The sequence below is a fragment of the Myotis davidii genome, unplaced genomic scaffold (genome assembly GCF_000327345.1).
Source record: "Myotis davidii unplaced genomic scaffold, ASM32734v1 scaffold44, whole genome shotgun sequence".
NCBI lineage: Eukaryota > Metazoa > Chordata > Mammalia > Chiroptera > Vespertilionidae > Myotis > Myotis davidii.
The window spans coordinates 5,784,443-5,800,444 of record NW_006299705.1 but is presented as its reverse complement, the minus strand read 5'-3'; the positions used below and the strand labels follow the sequence as shown (position 1 = coordinate 5,800,444).

The 16,002-nt window shown below is 41.4% G+C and overlaps 1 long non-coding RNA gene across 1 annotated transcript; it reads right to left on the bottom strand.

Moving 5' to 3' along the window:
• Positions 1-4,737, bottom strand: LOC107184941. The gene is made up of 3 exons (XR_001515844.1): positions 4,640-4,737; positions 2,515-2,598; positions 1-540 (listed from the first exon to the last, which is right to left on the bottom strand). It is a non-coding gene; the product is annotated as an uncharacterized LOC107184941 (long non-coding RNA).
• Between the last annotated feature and the right edge of the window lie 11,265 nt (positions 4,738-16,002).

The window sequence follows — 16,002 nt, the reverse complement described above, 5'->3', positions numbered from 1 at the left end:
GGTTCAGGCCAAGTAAGGTCCCGGAATAAAAATAACCTGCCATTGACACTGGGGAATAATTATTCTATTGTCACGGGCTATGAGGTATCATGGAATGCTATGATTCTGAGATTTGCTTGTTGCACAATAGATAATGTTTGCTTACTTTTCCTTTATTTCTCTATTTTTCTTTATAAATATTCCTGTTTATCAACTGAGGTGGAGCTCATGCAACTGAGGAAACTGATGGTAACCTATTCAGCTATCTAGGGGAAAGGTTTCCCCTGGTTGTTAAGTGGAGGCTTGTGTTAAGGGAAGTGTCACAACCTCATAGAGTAGCTTGGTCTGGAGCATCCCAAGCCCAACAACAATACAAAAGAAAAGGTGAGAGGTATTTAAGTTGCTCTTTAGTCTTCTTCATTAGCAGCAGCAGAGAGTGTGGAATAGATTAATCCATCCTATTTGAATCAGTTCATCCAAGGTTGGAATTAAAAGCAATTTGTCCATGTTTGTGGGTTTTCAGCAGTTGCTAGTGCAAGCCTCTAACAAGACAAGCAAAATCTATTATGAAAAAGAAAAATGAAAACTTATTACCTCATGTTGTAATACTTTACTGACCAATTTTTAGAGCTAGTAGTAATAATGTAAGTATATTTGCTCATCATTTATGGACACAGTTTTGTCTCTGAAATTGAAATTGAAATGGGGACAGAATCTGCTCTCCTTTGATGCATTAAAGCTTATTATGGCAGTTTAATTTGTCATCTCACTTGATTCAACTTATGCTAAATATAACAACCTTTTCCAGAGCAATCCCACTCAAAAAATCAGTGGAGACATTCTAAAGAACATAGAAAATAAAAATGAAATGAAATAAAACCAAGTGACATTTTAAGACTACAGTGTAGTGGTTACATAGGAGGAGGGCAACAATGGGGTGACCCTGAGAATTAGGCTATGGAAGGAAGTAGCCTTTTGCCAGCTGAGCACACGTAATGGGTAACCCAGTATGCAGTCCCCTCTCATGCAATGCAGAGACTTGACTTTAACCTGTCCTCATGAAAGGTTTTAACACAACGAAGGGAAGACTGTCTCCGTCAGAAAGGGAATTGGTCACACACTGATGTTTGGGAATGGTAGCATGGATAGAGTCAGTGAGGCAAAAGCTGGCGGTGGACATGCGAGTACTGTCCAGAGAAAGGTTGCCCTGGCCCCACACACAACCCTTCTGGTCCAAGAGGAAGACAGGCCACATGGTGCAAATGGATGCATCAGGAAATTATAAGCTGACCCAGTTAAACATCAGCCTTGTTGCTTGCTGAGCAACTTTCAATTAAATTGGCTTCATTGTAGTTTGTCTAGGACAGCAGTGGTTCTCAACCTGTGGGTCGCAACCCCTTTGGGGGTTGAACGACCCTTTCACAGGGGTCGCCTAAGACCATTGGAAAACACATATATAATTACATATTGTTTTTGTGATTAATCACTATGCTTTAATTATGTTCAATTTGTAACAATGAAAATACATCCGGCATATCAGATATTTACATGACGATTCATAACAGTAGCAAAATTACAGTTATGAAGTAGCAACAAAAATAATTTTATGGTTGGGGGTCACCACAACATGAGGAACTGTATTAAAGGGTCGCAGCATGAGGAAGGTTGAGAACCACTGGTCTAGGGCTTGCTGCTGCTGATGTCCATCTTGAAAGAGAAACCTTTCAATGACAATAGTGTTAGTCTGCTGACGATTCCTCAGCCTCCCTCACACACTGACAGGAGAAGAGTTTCAGCTCTGAGATGAATCCCCAGCCTGTTCTCTGGGGCTTTCACCATGAAAAGGAACCATCTGCCAGTCTTCCCTGTGACACCTGGCCTCCCGGGGACCTGCCCCATGAGTGTCAACAATCAGCACTCATTTTACTGATGATATGAATGATGTGGTTTCAATAAAACACATGATGGCCTGGCTGGTGTGGCTCAATGGATGAGCATCGACCTATGAACCAGGAGGTCACAGTTAGATTTCCCGGTCGGGGCACAATCCTGAGTTTCAGGCTTGATCCCCAGTAGGGGACATGCAGGAGGCAGCGGTGGTGGGGAAGATTACTGATTACCTCACTCCCACCCCACAATAGTGAGGCAAGCTTCAGCCCTTTAGAATATGCCCTCCTATCTCCCCAGGGACTTGTACACCTTCACAGAAGGTCTCCCGCTTGTGATCAGGCCATGCAAGCCCCTGGGCGTCCTTCATCTAGGCTGCACTTGATACTTGGGTCACTTAGGAGAAGTCCATACCTGAGACAGTCAACTCCTACTTAGCTTATGCTGCCACCAACTCAGTACTAAAGAAACAAAACTTTCCCATCTCCTATTGGAACTTCGTTTTAATGCCAAAAATAAGACCATGATAGGGTAACACCTTTTCCTTGCTTCATCTTTTCTCATCTAAATTAAGATAATGTTCTAAGGTTGAGTATTGAATGTTAATTATTTTAAAGGATGTAAAGTGTCCTTTAAAAGATGACTTACCGGAATGCTAACATTTCCAAGTTCTTTGGAGTTACACATTTCAACAGGGAAGGAGTGTGAGGAAGCTCTTGGTTTTATCTGAATCTGGAAGTGATGGAATAAAATCATCAAAGAAAGGGCCTCTCAGTTATGAGTACAACCTCTTCCCTCCTTTCTATACATGGATAAGCTGAGGTTCACAGGTGTTCATTTATTTCCCCCAGAGAGTCAGCAGCAGACTGGGAGGAAAGACCAGTGCTCTTTCTACTTCCTCACTGAAATACTGGGCTGTAAATGAAGGTCTTCATTTGACTCTTATGAGGATCCCGGACAACAGAAGAGCACTCATAGCTCCCTGCCTCTTTTCCTCACTTTGCTTCAATTCACAGTCTCCTCCACTACACTTATACCCCAAATTGGACCTTGGGCTATAGTCTGCACATGTTCATAAATAAATATGGGCAGCCACCCCATTTTCTTCCACTCTTCTTCCAATCATTGGCTAGCACCACACCCCTGGGCTCCAGCACCGCTCTTGGTCTCAATCAGCCTGAGCTGGTTGCTGCTTCCAAGAGTCCTGCTATATCCAGAGAGCACTCTTCTGCTCTTTCTGGAAATACCACCACTTCTGCTAGGGATCACTGTCATGCCTGCTGGGGACTGCAGTCATGTCTGTTGGAGATCATTATTCTATCTGGTGGGAACCATACTCATGTCTACTAGGTACTGCTGTCTATCAGCTGGGGACCATAGTCATGTCTACTGGATACTAGTGCCAATCTGCTGAGTACCCTCTGATGCTTTGGATCCTGTGAGATTCTAAAGCTGTGCAGAATTTTGAAGTGCAGTTTGATAGACTGACTCTTTCCTGGTTAGGTGGTGTATATATATTTTAGGAAGTTGTGGTGGTGCCAAAGCAACACTGCCTTATAACACCCAAAAGCTTCAATGAGTTTTTAATGAAACAGCTCTGTTTGTAATTTACTTACTAGTATAACCCCACCTCTATAGGGGGTTTGACAATTAATTATTGGGAAGCTGGGCCAGGAGACAGAGCTAAGAGCTGGGCACCAATCTATATTCAGAATCTCTACTTGTGAAGTTTTATTACTGGGTCAAGTTCACATTCATCTTACCTTAGGGTAAATTTCCTCCAAATAGGCTTATTTATGGGGTAGCTACTGCTATGGCTGTCATTTATTGGGTACCTACTACATTCTAGGCCCTGTGCCAAAAGCTAATTTTACCTCACTTAATTCTTACCAAAGTCCATACTTTTTATTATGTTTCTATTTTACAAATGAGGAGTTGGAAGCTTGGGGTGGATACATGACTTTTCCGAGACCACACTGTTAAAATTTAAACCCAGACCTGTGGAATTCTCTTACCTATCCTATGTGCTTGGCTATGGCTAAATCCCAGAGGTGGGCAGAGATAGGATTCAACGTAGGCCCCTTCATGTGCAGCTAAGGAGTCCCATGGATGCCAGCAATGGTGTAGTGGGGGGTGGGGGACGAGGCAGAGGGAAGAGGAGAGAGGATCTTTGGCAGAGTCGAGTGCTGTGCAGGAGAGTCTAGGATGAGGTCCCAGTGGAAAGACTGACTAGAGATTTCCTGAAGATACCTTTTAATCTGAAGATATTAACACCACAACTTCAGTAGGAATGAAGTTTCCTGAGCTGTAAACTTCGGTCTTAGTTTCACCATACTTGTGGGTGGAGATGGAGACTTTCTCACTAGGCATGTTTAAGTTATTAGTTGTGGAGTCACTCAGATAGCTTCAAGTGATGGATGCTGGAGGTCAGGATGCTGGGGCAAGAGAAGCACAGGCATCTACAGCCCTGGGGAGTGGGGGGCTGTCTCGGTAAGAAGCCCTGGGGCTTCATAAGCATCTTAGCTTCAACCTGTGGTTGGAATTTGCCCTCAAAGAAGAAAACAAAGCACTTTCAGGAGCCCATTGGCCATTGCAGAAGTCAGAAATTGGTCGCTCGTCTCCCTCAGATTTTGTCTCTACAGTTTTACTATGATTTCCTGTTCCTGTACACTGGCTCCTCTCTCTGTCATATTCCAACTTCATGAGAGAATCAGTTGGCTGTTTAGTCCCATGCTACTTAATACAGTGCTGCTATTGGTAAGAATTTTATTACCAGGTTTCTTCAGAGGCTGCTGATCTTGTGCTTAGCATATAGATGGCGCTTTTCATAATAGGTTCCAATCCCTGGTCCAGTCAGTGGCAGGATCTTGTCCAGCTGTTTTGTTTAGAAAGAGGGGAAGCAGGCATTTAAGCTTTTCTTAGTTTCCTTTCTTTCCACACACCATTATTATGTCAAATACCCAAATACCACTAATAGAAAGTAATAAATTTGTATTAGTGCTATCTGATTTGTGTCTGATTTCAGTCAATATAATTACTGTTTTTTTTATAGAAGCAGAATCACATTTCAGTACCTTTTATATTCTACATTAAGTGACTTGCTCTGATATGTAGAAGGTCTTAGAGAAGCATCTAATTCCAGAGGTAGAAATAGAAATAGAGCTCAAAGTCAGATATTGCTTCATTTAGTTCTCGTGACTTGGGGTTTCGGGGAACAGGAACCCCTTTGTACAGAGCTCTGGGGAATCTGTGATGGCTCATTCGCAAAATCTAAGTTTGGTGTAGTCATCATTACTCAAGACATCACCTCTCAGTTCTTGTCCCATTTTTAGCTCTCTTTCTGCCTCTGGGCTTTGTGGGTAGCTTCTTCGGTAAAATAGTTTTTGATTTAAAATAGTCAATAAACGGAATAAACTGAAGCAATGATTTTCCTTCCCTTTTGCAATTGTTCCCCAATGTCCACTCTCTCCTTCCTTCCTCTTCATAGCTGAGCATATTGCCTCCATCCGGGGACTGTATTTCCCAGTCGACTTGGCAGCTATGGTGGCCGCCCTAGGAGTTCTAGATAATGAGATGTAAGTTGAATGGGTTTCTGCAACTTCCAGGTTATATCTTTTCATAGCTGCTGTGTTGTGCTGCCACCTAGCCACCTGGAAGGTTATTAGTGACAGCCATCTTTGGGAATTGCCTCAGCTGAAAAGAGCTGACTCATCCAAGGCCATGCCCCGTTCCTGGAGTAGCTTGAGTCTGGTCAAAGGACAAAAAGGCCCAAATTCAAATCCCAACTCTAAGGGCCATGTCTTCATCAGTGTTCCCCAAAAGGTCAGTTGAGACCTTAAGACTATCCTGTGGCTTAACTTCTCCCTCTCCCCAGTTAGGCTTCCTCCCCCTTCTTCTCTAACCCCCACAGGTGTTGATCTCAGGAGTACTCCCTAAGGAACCTCCTACACACTAATACACACCACAGAGCCTGTTTCCTAGGAAACTCACCCTGTAACACATCTTTAAAAGAAAGCTATTTGCCCACCTCTCTGCTTACCTTTCTACAGGTTGGAACACAAGGAGGGTGGTGGTTGTTAAGCCCAGATTTCAGGATCCCCAAAAGACCACCAGGGAGCGTGGTGTCCGATGCAAAAGCAGATAGAGTCTTTATTCGAGCTAGCTCGGCTCCCTGACCACACTCACTGACGCAGCGGCAAGCGGCAGAGAGAGAGCTAGCTCTGTGGGAAGAGGGGTTTTATAGGAGGGCTGGAGTAAGGGGAAGAGAGAGGACTGTGGGTCCTGCCGATTGGCCAGGTGCAAGTCGGGGTCTTGTTACACAGGATGTGGTTGTGTCTATGGCGCGCACTTCCCTTGATCGTCATTGGTTAGTTTAAATAGCAGAGGCTTGGGCTTCCTGGGAGAAGCTCCTTGCCGAGCACATGGCTGATGGCTACTGCCTAAATATGGAGGATTCGGGGTAAGATGGAGGGCGTAGCCCTCGCCCTCTCAGTGGTGAGCCAGCTTTGATAAGGAGAATGACTGCAGAGCAACAAGATAGAAAGTAAAGGGTGTCCCAAAATTCACGCAAGATTTGAATTTTGTGTGAGCATTAACAACAACAAAAAATAAAAGCCTAATTTTAGTTGGTTTATTGAATCAGATTCTAATATCTGTTGCCTTTTTATTTCAATCCCTTTAATTTGATAAGCATTACCAAGTACCAATTATGGCCCAGGAGCAGGGGCAATGAAGATCAATGAAGACCACGGCTTTGTGTATGTGCCAGCAAATCTGTGAAGCCCATTTACCCAATGTGCTATTCCATACATAACCCTATACTGTATACTTTACAATTTTTAATTATAAACCTGTGTTTTCTATCAAAATTACTTCTTGTGTGAATTTTGGGACACCCTTTACTTGGGTCAGTGGATGACTTCATGGATCAAGCTCTGCATGAATCCTGGACCACTGACCATCTGCATACTTCTAATCTGTTATGAGAGAGATTGGTCAAATTTGTTTTATTTGAGCTATTCTATTTTGGGGTCTATATATTAGAGGAGCTTACCCTAGGAGTTGGGGAAAATGATCTATTCCTGTCAGATAATTTAGAACCTTGTAGACTGCTGTAAGGATTCTGGATTTTATCTTAAGGGCAATTGATCTTTGCTGCATCTTTAGGCATCATTTATTTTGTCTAAAGAAAGAACTGAGGACAAGAACTGAGTTTCTTCACCCTTACAGCAGAATTGCCTTGACATAATAGGAATACATCTCTTACATTTAGTTAGAACGACTCAATTAGCCTGGCTAGTGTTGCTCAGTGGTTAAGCACTGACACATGAACCAAGAGGTCACTGGTTCGATTCCTGGTCAGAACACATGCCTGGGTTGAGGGCTCAATCCCCAGTAGAGGGCATGCAGGAGGAAAATTAGAATGACTCAATTAAAAAAATTTTTTTAAAAATATATTTTATTGATTTTTTACAGAGAGGAAAGGACAGAGATAGAGAGTTAGAAACATCGATGAGAGAGAGACATCGATCAGCTGCCTCCAGCACATCTCCCATTGGGGATGTGCCCGCAACCCAGGTACATGCCCTTGACCGGAATCGAACCTGGGACCCCTCGGTCCGCAGGCGGACGCTTTATCCACTGAGCCAAACCGGTTTCGGCTAACAATTTTTTTTTGCATTATCCTCACAAAATATGAAGTTGTAGATTTAAAACTAATAAAGGCAGAATAAGCAGTTCATGCATTTTCTTTGGAATTTTCTTTGAACTACTGTTCTTTTGAGTCTCTCTTCACTGGAAGTGGATTTGATTTTTCACTCCAATCTGGCAACCATGCAGAATTTGAGTGGAAAATAGGATTAGAACTGAAAATTCCTTGCAGGAAGGAATGATTAGTGACTCTCTATATACAAACAAAGAACAGTAATTAGAGTCACAAGGACTTGAAAGGTTAATGCTTTAAAAACTTCTCTATAATATGCATAACCACATTACCTTTTTGGTTTAGACAGCAAACTAAATTCATATGTTTTCTTGGGGAAAATAAAAGCAACAGCACCTTAGCAAAATTCCCTGTCAAATTGTTTTCTGAAAATCATGTCGTAAACAGTTTCCCACTCTGGTTCTCTACACATCTCTTGGCAATTTGTTTGTTTTGGACACACACGCATGATTATTCAGCTAGGTGGTCTAGGTTGGAATTTCACTTACTGCTATCCAAATAAAACACTCCTTTTCCAGAAATCAGCAGACTCTGTACTAACTGTTCTTTCAGAGCCTGGATGAGACTATGCTGGGAATCAGAGCCTTCTCACAAGTACTTCCTACGTCCTTTTCCTCTCAAAAGCCCTTGAGAAGCAGGACCTTCTCTACAGTGCCTCGGATTCCAAAGCAATCCCACATCCGCCAGCTTTGCAACCTCTCAACCACTTCCCATCAGTTCTCATTGGTATCTCTCCCAAGGTGCTGTAAAATGAAACCAGAGTTCTAACCAATTAGCTCAGTGGACAGAGTGTCGGACTGCAGGTTTGATTCTGGTCAAGCTCTTGTGTATGTGTATGAAGGAGGAAAAGGAAGAAATAAAGAAAGAAAGTAAGGAAGGAAGGAAGGAAGGAAGGAAGGAAGGAAGGAAGGAAGGAAGGAAGGAAGAAAGAAAGAAAGAAAGAAAGAAAGAAAGAAAGAAAGAAAGAAAGAAAGAAAGAAAGAAAGAAACCAGAGTATGGCTTTCTCTTCTGTCTTCAAGTCCAGGACAGGCTAGTGTTCTATTAAAATACATGTATCACACTACTTAAGTTTCCTCCCTCAGAACAGTGGTCCTCAAACAGGGTTAATTCCCCCACCCCCCACCCCACGCCACACACACACCCCTCCCCCATCCAGGAGTGTCTGGCAATGTCTGCAGATATTTCTGGTTGTTACAACTGAGGGATGCTACTGGCATCTACTGAGTAGAGGCCAGGAATGCTGCTGAACATCCTGCAATACATAGAATAGCCTCACAACAAAGAATTATTTGGTCCCTGCCCAGCTGGTATGGCTCAGTGGTTGAGCATTGACCTATGAACCAAGAAGTCACAGTTTGATTTCCAGTCAGGGCATATGCCCAGGTTGCAGGATCGATCCCCAGTGCAGGGCATGCAGGAGGCAGCTGATCCATGATTCTCTCTCATCATTGGTGTTTCTGTCTCTCTCTCCTTCTCCCTTCCTCTCTGAAATAAATAAAAAACTATATTTTTTTTAAAAAAAGAATTATCTGGCCCCAAATGTCAATTGTGCTGATGTCAAGGAACTCTGTTTCAGTGAGATATAAAATTATTTTCCAAATTACTTGTCTATCATGTACTTTGGATTTTATTCAGGAGCAGTATTTGAAAACAGAATTTGCCCCCTTAGATTATAGTTGCCATATTTAGGAAGTAAAAATACAGGAAGCTGAGTTAGATTTTTTATGAAAAAAATCATCTGTTATTCATATGAAATTCAAATTAACCTGGGCATCTTGTATTTATCTGGCAGCCCCACCTTAGTTGGAGACACTTGCCTTAATTTTTCACTGCTGGAACTGCTTTTATGTCTTTATTTAAAGCACAGATTTTAATGAAAAGATGCTCACTGGTTTAAAAAATCTTTTATGTTAATGTGGTATGTAAACAAGCTAATCATCTTTCAGAAAGACTATATTACTATGAGCACAGCCTGAGATTATCTTTAGTTTCTTCTTTGAAAAGTCTATCAATCTGATTTTTGTTAACATTGATGTGATATAATAAACATTTTTATGCTCTTATGCTCTGATAGGAATGGTCCACATTTATTCTGGACCTAGGCCCAATTTGTCCTAAGATTTTACCCCAAATATACAAATCAGAGTCTTTCAATTTCTTTTTTTTGCAGGAGCATCTACTACTTTCTTCACCCTTAAAATAAAACTAAGTAGTTATTATTTGAGAAGAATATGAATAATCAGCACTGATAATTACTATATAATAAAAGCCTAATATGCTAAGTGTCTGACCGTTCATCCAACTGTTCCACCAGTTGCTATGATGCACACTGACCACCAGGAGGCAGACACTCCGACTCATAGGTTAGCTTGCTGCTGGGGTCCGGCCGATTGGGACTGGGTGAGACAGGCTGGACACGCCCTGGAGTCCTCCCATGGTCCCTCTTCGACCCTGAAACCGGCTCTCTGACATCCCCCAAGGTGTCCTGGATAGAGAGGGTACAGGTCAGGCAGAGGGACCCCACTGGTTCCGTGCACCAGGCCTCTAGTCTCAGATAAAATCCAATATACCATTCACATCACCAGAAGAAAAGTGACAACAAGACCCAAACTATAATATTTGTTTTTCATAAAAATAAATGCTATGTCAACATGAGCTGAGGTTGGAAGACTTGAATTCTGGTTGAGGTTCTGCCACTGGCTCACTCTGAGCTTCTCATCAATTCTCTGAGCTTCAGTTTCACTCACAGACAAGGTGGGCCCCTGAGGCAGATGGGCCTCAAGAACTGTGTCAATTGACAGGATTCTAGCATTGAGGCTGAACTTGACTGAGAACCAGGACCTGGGTAGCTGCTGAGTCCTACAGAACGGGCATACAGAGTGGGTAGCAGAGGAATGTCTGCTTCTTAGAGGGAGCTAACCTTGAACACTAGCTACCTGACTTCATGGTGCAGACGAATTCCGGGACGTGCAAGGATGCCCCTGCACTAAGTTCTGCTTTTGGTGATTCGGGACAGCATGGAGGATCTCCTTGCAAGGTTGCAGATGCACCAGTGGTAAATGACACTAAATATTACTTAAAAAGGAAGACATTCATACTATTTTCTGGATTTTCTGTTTAGTAGCATTGAGGCACTAAAATAAGTATTCACACAAGAAAAAACTACTACTGTTTAATTTAGTCTTTTTAGTCCATGTTATTATATATGTCTATGAAATGCATAAGAAAAAATAAGCTTAATGACTGCCTATTAGGTGAGACAGGCCCAATATGGTCAAGTCTGGGTCTGTGCATGTCTATGGGCTGTGGAGCTATGAATGAGGATGAACACCTCCTGGGTTTCATACTGTTATTCATTGGGCATCATCTATTCTCCCTCCTTATCTGATCCTCCTGGGACTTTGATGTCCTTGGTCTCATATTCTGGAATGTAAGCTCCATGACAGAAGGCATTTTTGCCTGTTTTGTTTATTTGTGAACCCAGAAGAGTGCCTGGCACATAGTTGGTGCCCAGTAAACATTTCCTGAATGAATGACTGGCATGCCTCCTTCATTCCAAGCCAGCTTTGCAACTGTAGTTAGAATCGTTCCTCAGCCATTTCCACTTCAGACATTTTCTCTGTGGAACGTGCCAGCAGGGTGGTGTTGAGCTCCAGTGGAGGAACAGTTTCCAATCTGACGGTGACAGATAAGAGAATCCGAGGGAAGAGGTCAAGCTCCAAAAAGAACTAGAGCAGAGGAGAGTTGACCAAGCTAGGAAATGAAACCTCCTTGTATTTTATAGCTGTAACAACAAAAAAGGAGTTTCCAAGTTCCTTTTCTGGAAACTATTATTTTTCAGGAAAATGAAAATGTATACAAAACCCTTCACTTAAAAAACAATGCCACAAAGTATAAACGTGTACATAGTGTTCCAGGTTACAAACAAGTTTAACATGTACCATCCCTCTGGATTCTTGCAGCTCTGCACCAGCCAGGCAGAAGGGGGATCGGTGCCCCTCTTTACATAAAACAGGACTCTGAAGCTCAGGGAATGGAAGTGAACCCCTCAGGCCAACACACGGCAGAACCTGGCCCAGACTACAACTCACCAGAATTCACATCTAGTGCCCCTCCTTCCTAGCCAGGCTCTCTTTACCAAGTTGAAGATGCTTTGTGGTTTAGGAATATTAGAATATACTAAAGATGACTTAATTTAATCACAATATGGCATGACTGATAAAGTAAAATTTAAAGAATAGTTAATTCAGATAACTGCCAATTTACTATTTACATTACCCTTTATACTTATTTTTATTACATATGGAACCACAAGCTGCTAAGCTTTAAGAAATCCATAATGTATTACTTTATGCCAATATAGAAAAAGCTGGAGAATATTACATTAACAAGGAAGGCATTCATACTGTTTTCTGAATTTTCTGTTTAGTGGTAGTGAGGCACTAAGATAAATGTTCACACAAGGAGCTAAGAAAAACAACAAGGAAAACTCACTGGAATTCTGTTGCACCAAAATATATCTAGGGCAACTTTCCCACATGAACTTTGTCTAATTACTGTCATTTCTGAGTTATCATTATTATCCTAATTTTTAATTGATCATTACTTTTTATTTACCACAGACCTAAAATGCTCCAAGTTGCAGCTTTGTCCCAGTGGGTAAACACTTCTCTCATATTTCATCTACTTGTTTATCTCTAGATTTTTCTGCATTTCTGTATCAAATCCACAGGCCATTGAGAAAGGGAAACTCCAGCAGGTGAGAAGCAAAAGGGTCCAACCTAGGGTCCTGCCAAGGCCTCGCCTGCATGATGTGTCCGGCAGGATCCAGGACCTGTGCTTGAGAATGAACATGATGAATTGCACCATGTCACCAACATTTGAAAGCATTAGCCCCAAGGTATAGAATCCTGATTTCCCCAGGCCAGTCAAATGCAGTGCTGATCCCTAAAACTTTTCCATTTTCTCAAGTTGAAGAGAAAACCAAAACCTTAAGGCAACCCTGAACAACACTTCAGAAGACCTAATTCCAACTTCAGCTCAGCCACTGTAGTTAGGGTTCCTTGTGGAAGCTACCTGCTGTGGGTAGAAAGTGAGAAAGCTAAGCTGGAAGGCTTTCAAAGCCCTTTAAAAGAGTTGTCCTTTTTAGTTTCCTTTATTTTTGCCTCTCTGGCTGTGTGATTCAATTATGCCACATTAGGGGAGCCCCAAGTATGAATGACCTGTCCTCCTACTTCCCATCACATATCTCCCTGTACTCTGCTGCACTTTCAACTTTTAAATAAACAGACTTGAAGAGAAATGTTCAAAACCCACAATATATGAAGAACTCCAAAATCTCTCACCAATCTGTTTCTGATTATAAACACCAGATGCTATAAAGGAAGATTAACCATGCAGACAACTTGCATGTAAATTATATGTAATGGCAAGAAAGGGGTCCTGAGGGATACAGGATTTCACTTTGAACTGGGCTGAGGCATCTGCTTCTGCCCCCAAAGGGAGTAGTTTAGAGCTGCTTTAGGTTCATTCATACTTATATATTCACTGTTTTTCTTTTCTTTTCTTTTCTTTTCTTTTTGAGGGAATTGCATTTGCTATCCATTTTTCCTTATTTGGAAGAACTTCTTTTGTGTCTGGGTTGTAGATATCAGAGTGCCATGGGCAGCTGCTTGACCTCGTATTTGGTGAGAAATGGTTGGAGAGCGTATTCAATCAGGGCAATAGTTGACAGGGCAAATCCCTAGCAAACAGCATGGTGTGACCTGTACTCTAACCCTTCACAAAGCTCTTCGGGTCTAAAATATTCCCTTCTCTTTTTCTCTCTCCCTATTTCTTCTCTTGGTCTCATCTCCTACCCCTTTGACACCTGTCTTGCTCCGTCTCTCCTTTCCCTAACTATTGCCCCAATGTCCAATTCACTTTTTGAAAGTTATGAAATGTTTCAGGCATTTATAAAGGTGTAAGAAATAATATGACAAACATTCATTCCTACTATTCAGTTTTTTGTTACAACAAATTATTGAAGCCTCTTCTCTATCTCTCTCCTGAAAATTCCACTCTTCATTCTCCATCCCAGGAATCAACCACAATATTTAACTTGCAGCTCATTCACCTGTTACAGGCTATAATACAAAGTGCTCAAAAAAACAAACAAACTTGCTCTTACTGAAAAATTAAATTCCCTGGTTTTATGATAAGAATCAGGGCATTTAATTAAACTTCTAAAGAGAAATATGAAATAAAAGTTTTGCAATGAACTTTCATTGAAATAATAGTTCCTCCACCCACTTCCTGGGCAGGGGTACATACCAGTTAGGCTTCCCCATCAGTGCATTGTGTGCAGAAGTCTTTTTCTGAATCTGTATGCATTTAATGCTCTTTTGTTTAGTTCTCAGGCATTCCTTTTTTCTCTTTCTGGAGTTTCTCAACTGTCCTATGTTTTTCTCCTGACTCATTACAGGACTCACCCCAATGACATTTACTGCTTGGACAATTTATTCTTGAATATAAAATGTTCTCTCTCTGCTCCGCACCAAGCGATTATAGTTCACTTTTTCGGCACCCTTTCTATTTAAATGACTTGGTAAAAAAGGATGAAGACCATTCACATTAGGAAGGAGCATGAGGTCATCCAGAGGGGTGCTTCCCCGCCCTCCTGGGTCAGGATGACTGGTAAACACAGCCGAGGGCATAGTCCTTGGGCCTCTGTTCCTCTTTGGGAGATGCTAATGGTTTAGGGGCAGCAGAGTCATCCTTAGCAACTGGGCCTCCCCTGACATCCATTGAGGGGATGTCAATCCCTGATGCCAGGACCGGGAGAGACCTCTGCTCCCATCAGGCCTAGCAGATGTGCCTTGAAGGAGGTGCCCTAGATGTGAAGGTCTCGTCTCAGGTGCACATCTCTGTCCGGCAGCTACTGAAGGCAGTAGTGCCTGTTGTGCAGCCACCAAGTGTAAGTCCAATATTAGATGCTGGAGAGTTTGCTATTTTAATATGAATGACAGTTAACAAAACCAAATAGAGTGCATAGTATGGTATAAAATATGAGAGTAAAAGATGTCTAATCAATGACTCAAAGTTCAAAGAATGTTGAAAGTAGGATTATACTACTAGCTTTTCCAAATAATATTATTTTCCAAATTAGTAATTTTTCCTTGTTATAATATGATTTATTTTATTTACACCTTTGGTAAATAGTTAACTTTGAGAATGCCTATGAAGTAAGTATGGTTTAGTGTAAAAAGTATAGACTTTGGAGACAAACAGAACTGGGTAAAAAAAAAAAATCCTCATGTAATGACTTTTTGGGATAAGATATTTACTCTTGGTGCCTCCAAGCCCAAATTCCTTAGGGTGGCTACATAGGCCTCTGACTATGTGGTCTTATTTCTCATCATTATTTATTGCTCACTTTGCCCTCTTGAATGTTGAAACCACATACACTATTTCTCTGCCCCATGGATTTACTGAAGCTCTTATGTCTGCCGAGAACTCCTCCCCTGGTCAGCTGCCTGCAGGGAGCTTACCTGACACTGGTTCATCTCCAAGCCCTCTGCAGATGGGTGAATGAATTATCCTTCCTCCATATCTCATAACACCCTGAACTTACCCCACCAGCATGAACTACATGAAATGGATGTCATATTATTTTCTTTAATAAACCATTCAGTAACTACATCTTACTTATCTTGGTATCACTAGTGCCAGCATTTAGTAAACTCAATAAATGTTTGTTAAACTGAAAGAGATAGAAATATAAATGAGTATAATACTATCCCTAGAGTTATTGTGAGGAGGAATCCAATAATTCTATTGCTAATTCTGTTACCCAAACTTTTCCCAAGGTATTTTTCAAATATAGAAACAAAGTACATGCAAAGAAAATATATATATTGACAGTCACCTTTAGATGTTGTTTTTGTACTCATAACATTTTTCCATAGAAAAATATGTTCAATACATTCAACAGAATTGGGACTACGTTTGCCAATTTTAAGACACCATTTGGCTTATGAAATCCAAATAGAAGAAAGATACTTATGGACCAGATGAGCAGTTTAATTGAGAGTCAACTGGTCTCTGTTAATTTTTATAAACTGTTGGCCATATCTGCAAATACAAATTATCTTTTTTTATGTCTAATGAAGATTATTTATTGCATTACAGATTGAAATTAATGTCTATGCAACCAATTGTAGGCCTGTATTATTTTAGAATCCCTTTAAATGCTAAGCAATTTCCCACTCTCTAGAACAGCAGTTCTCAACCTGTGGGTCGTGACCCCTCTGGGGGTCGAACGACCCTTTCACAGGGGTCACCTAAGACCATCGGAAAACACATACATAACTGCATATTGTTTTTGTGATTAATCACTATGCTTTAATTATGTTCAATTTGTAACAATGAAATT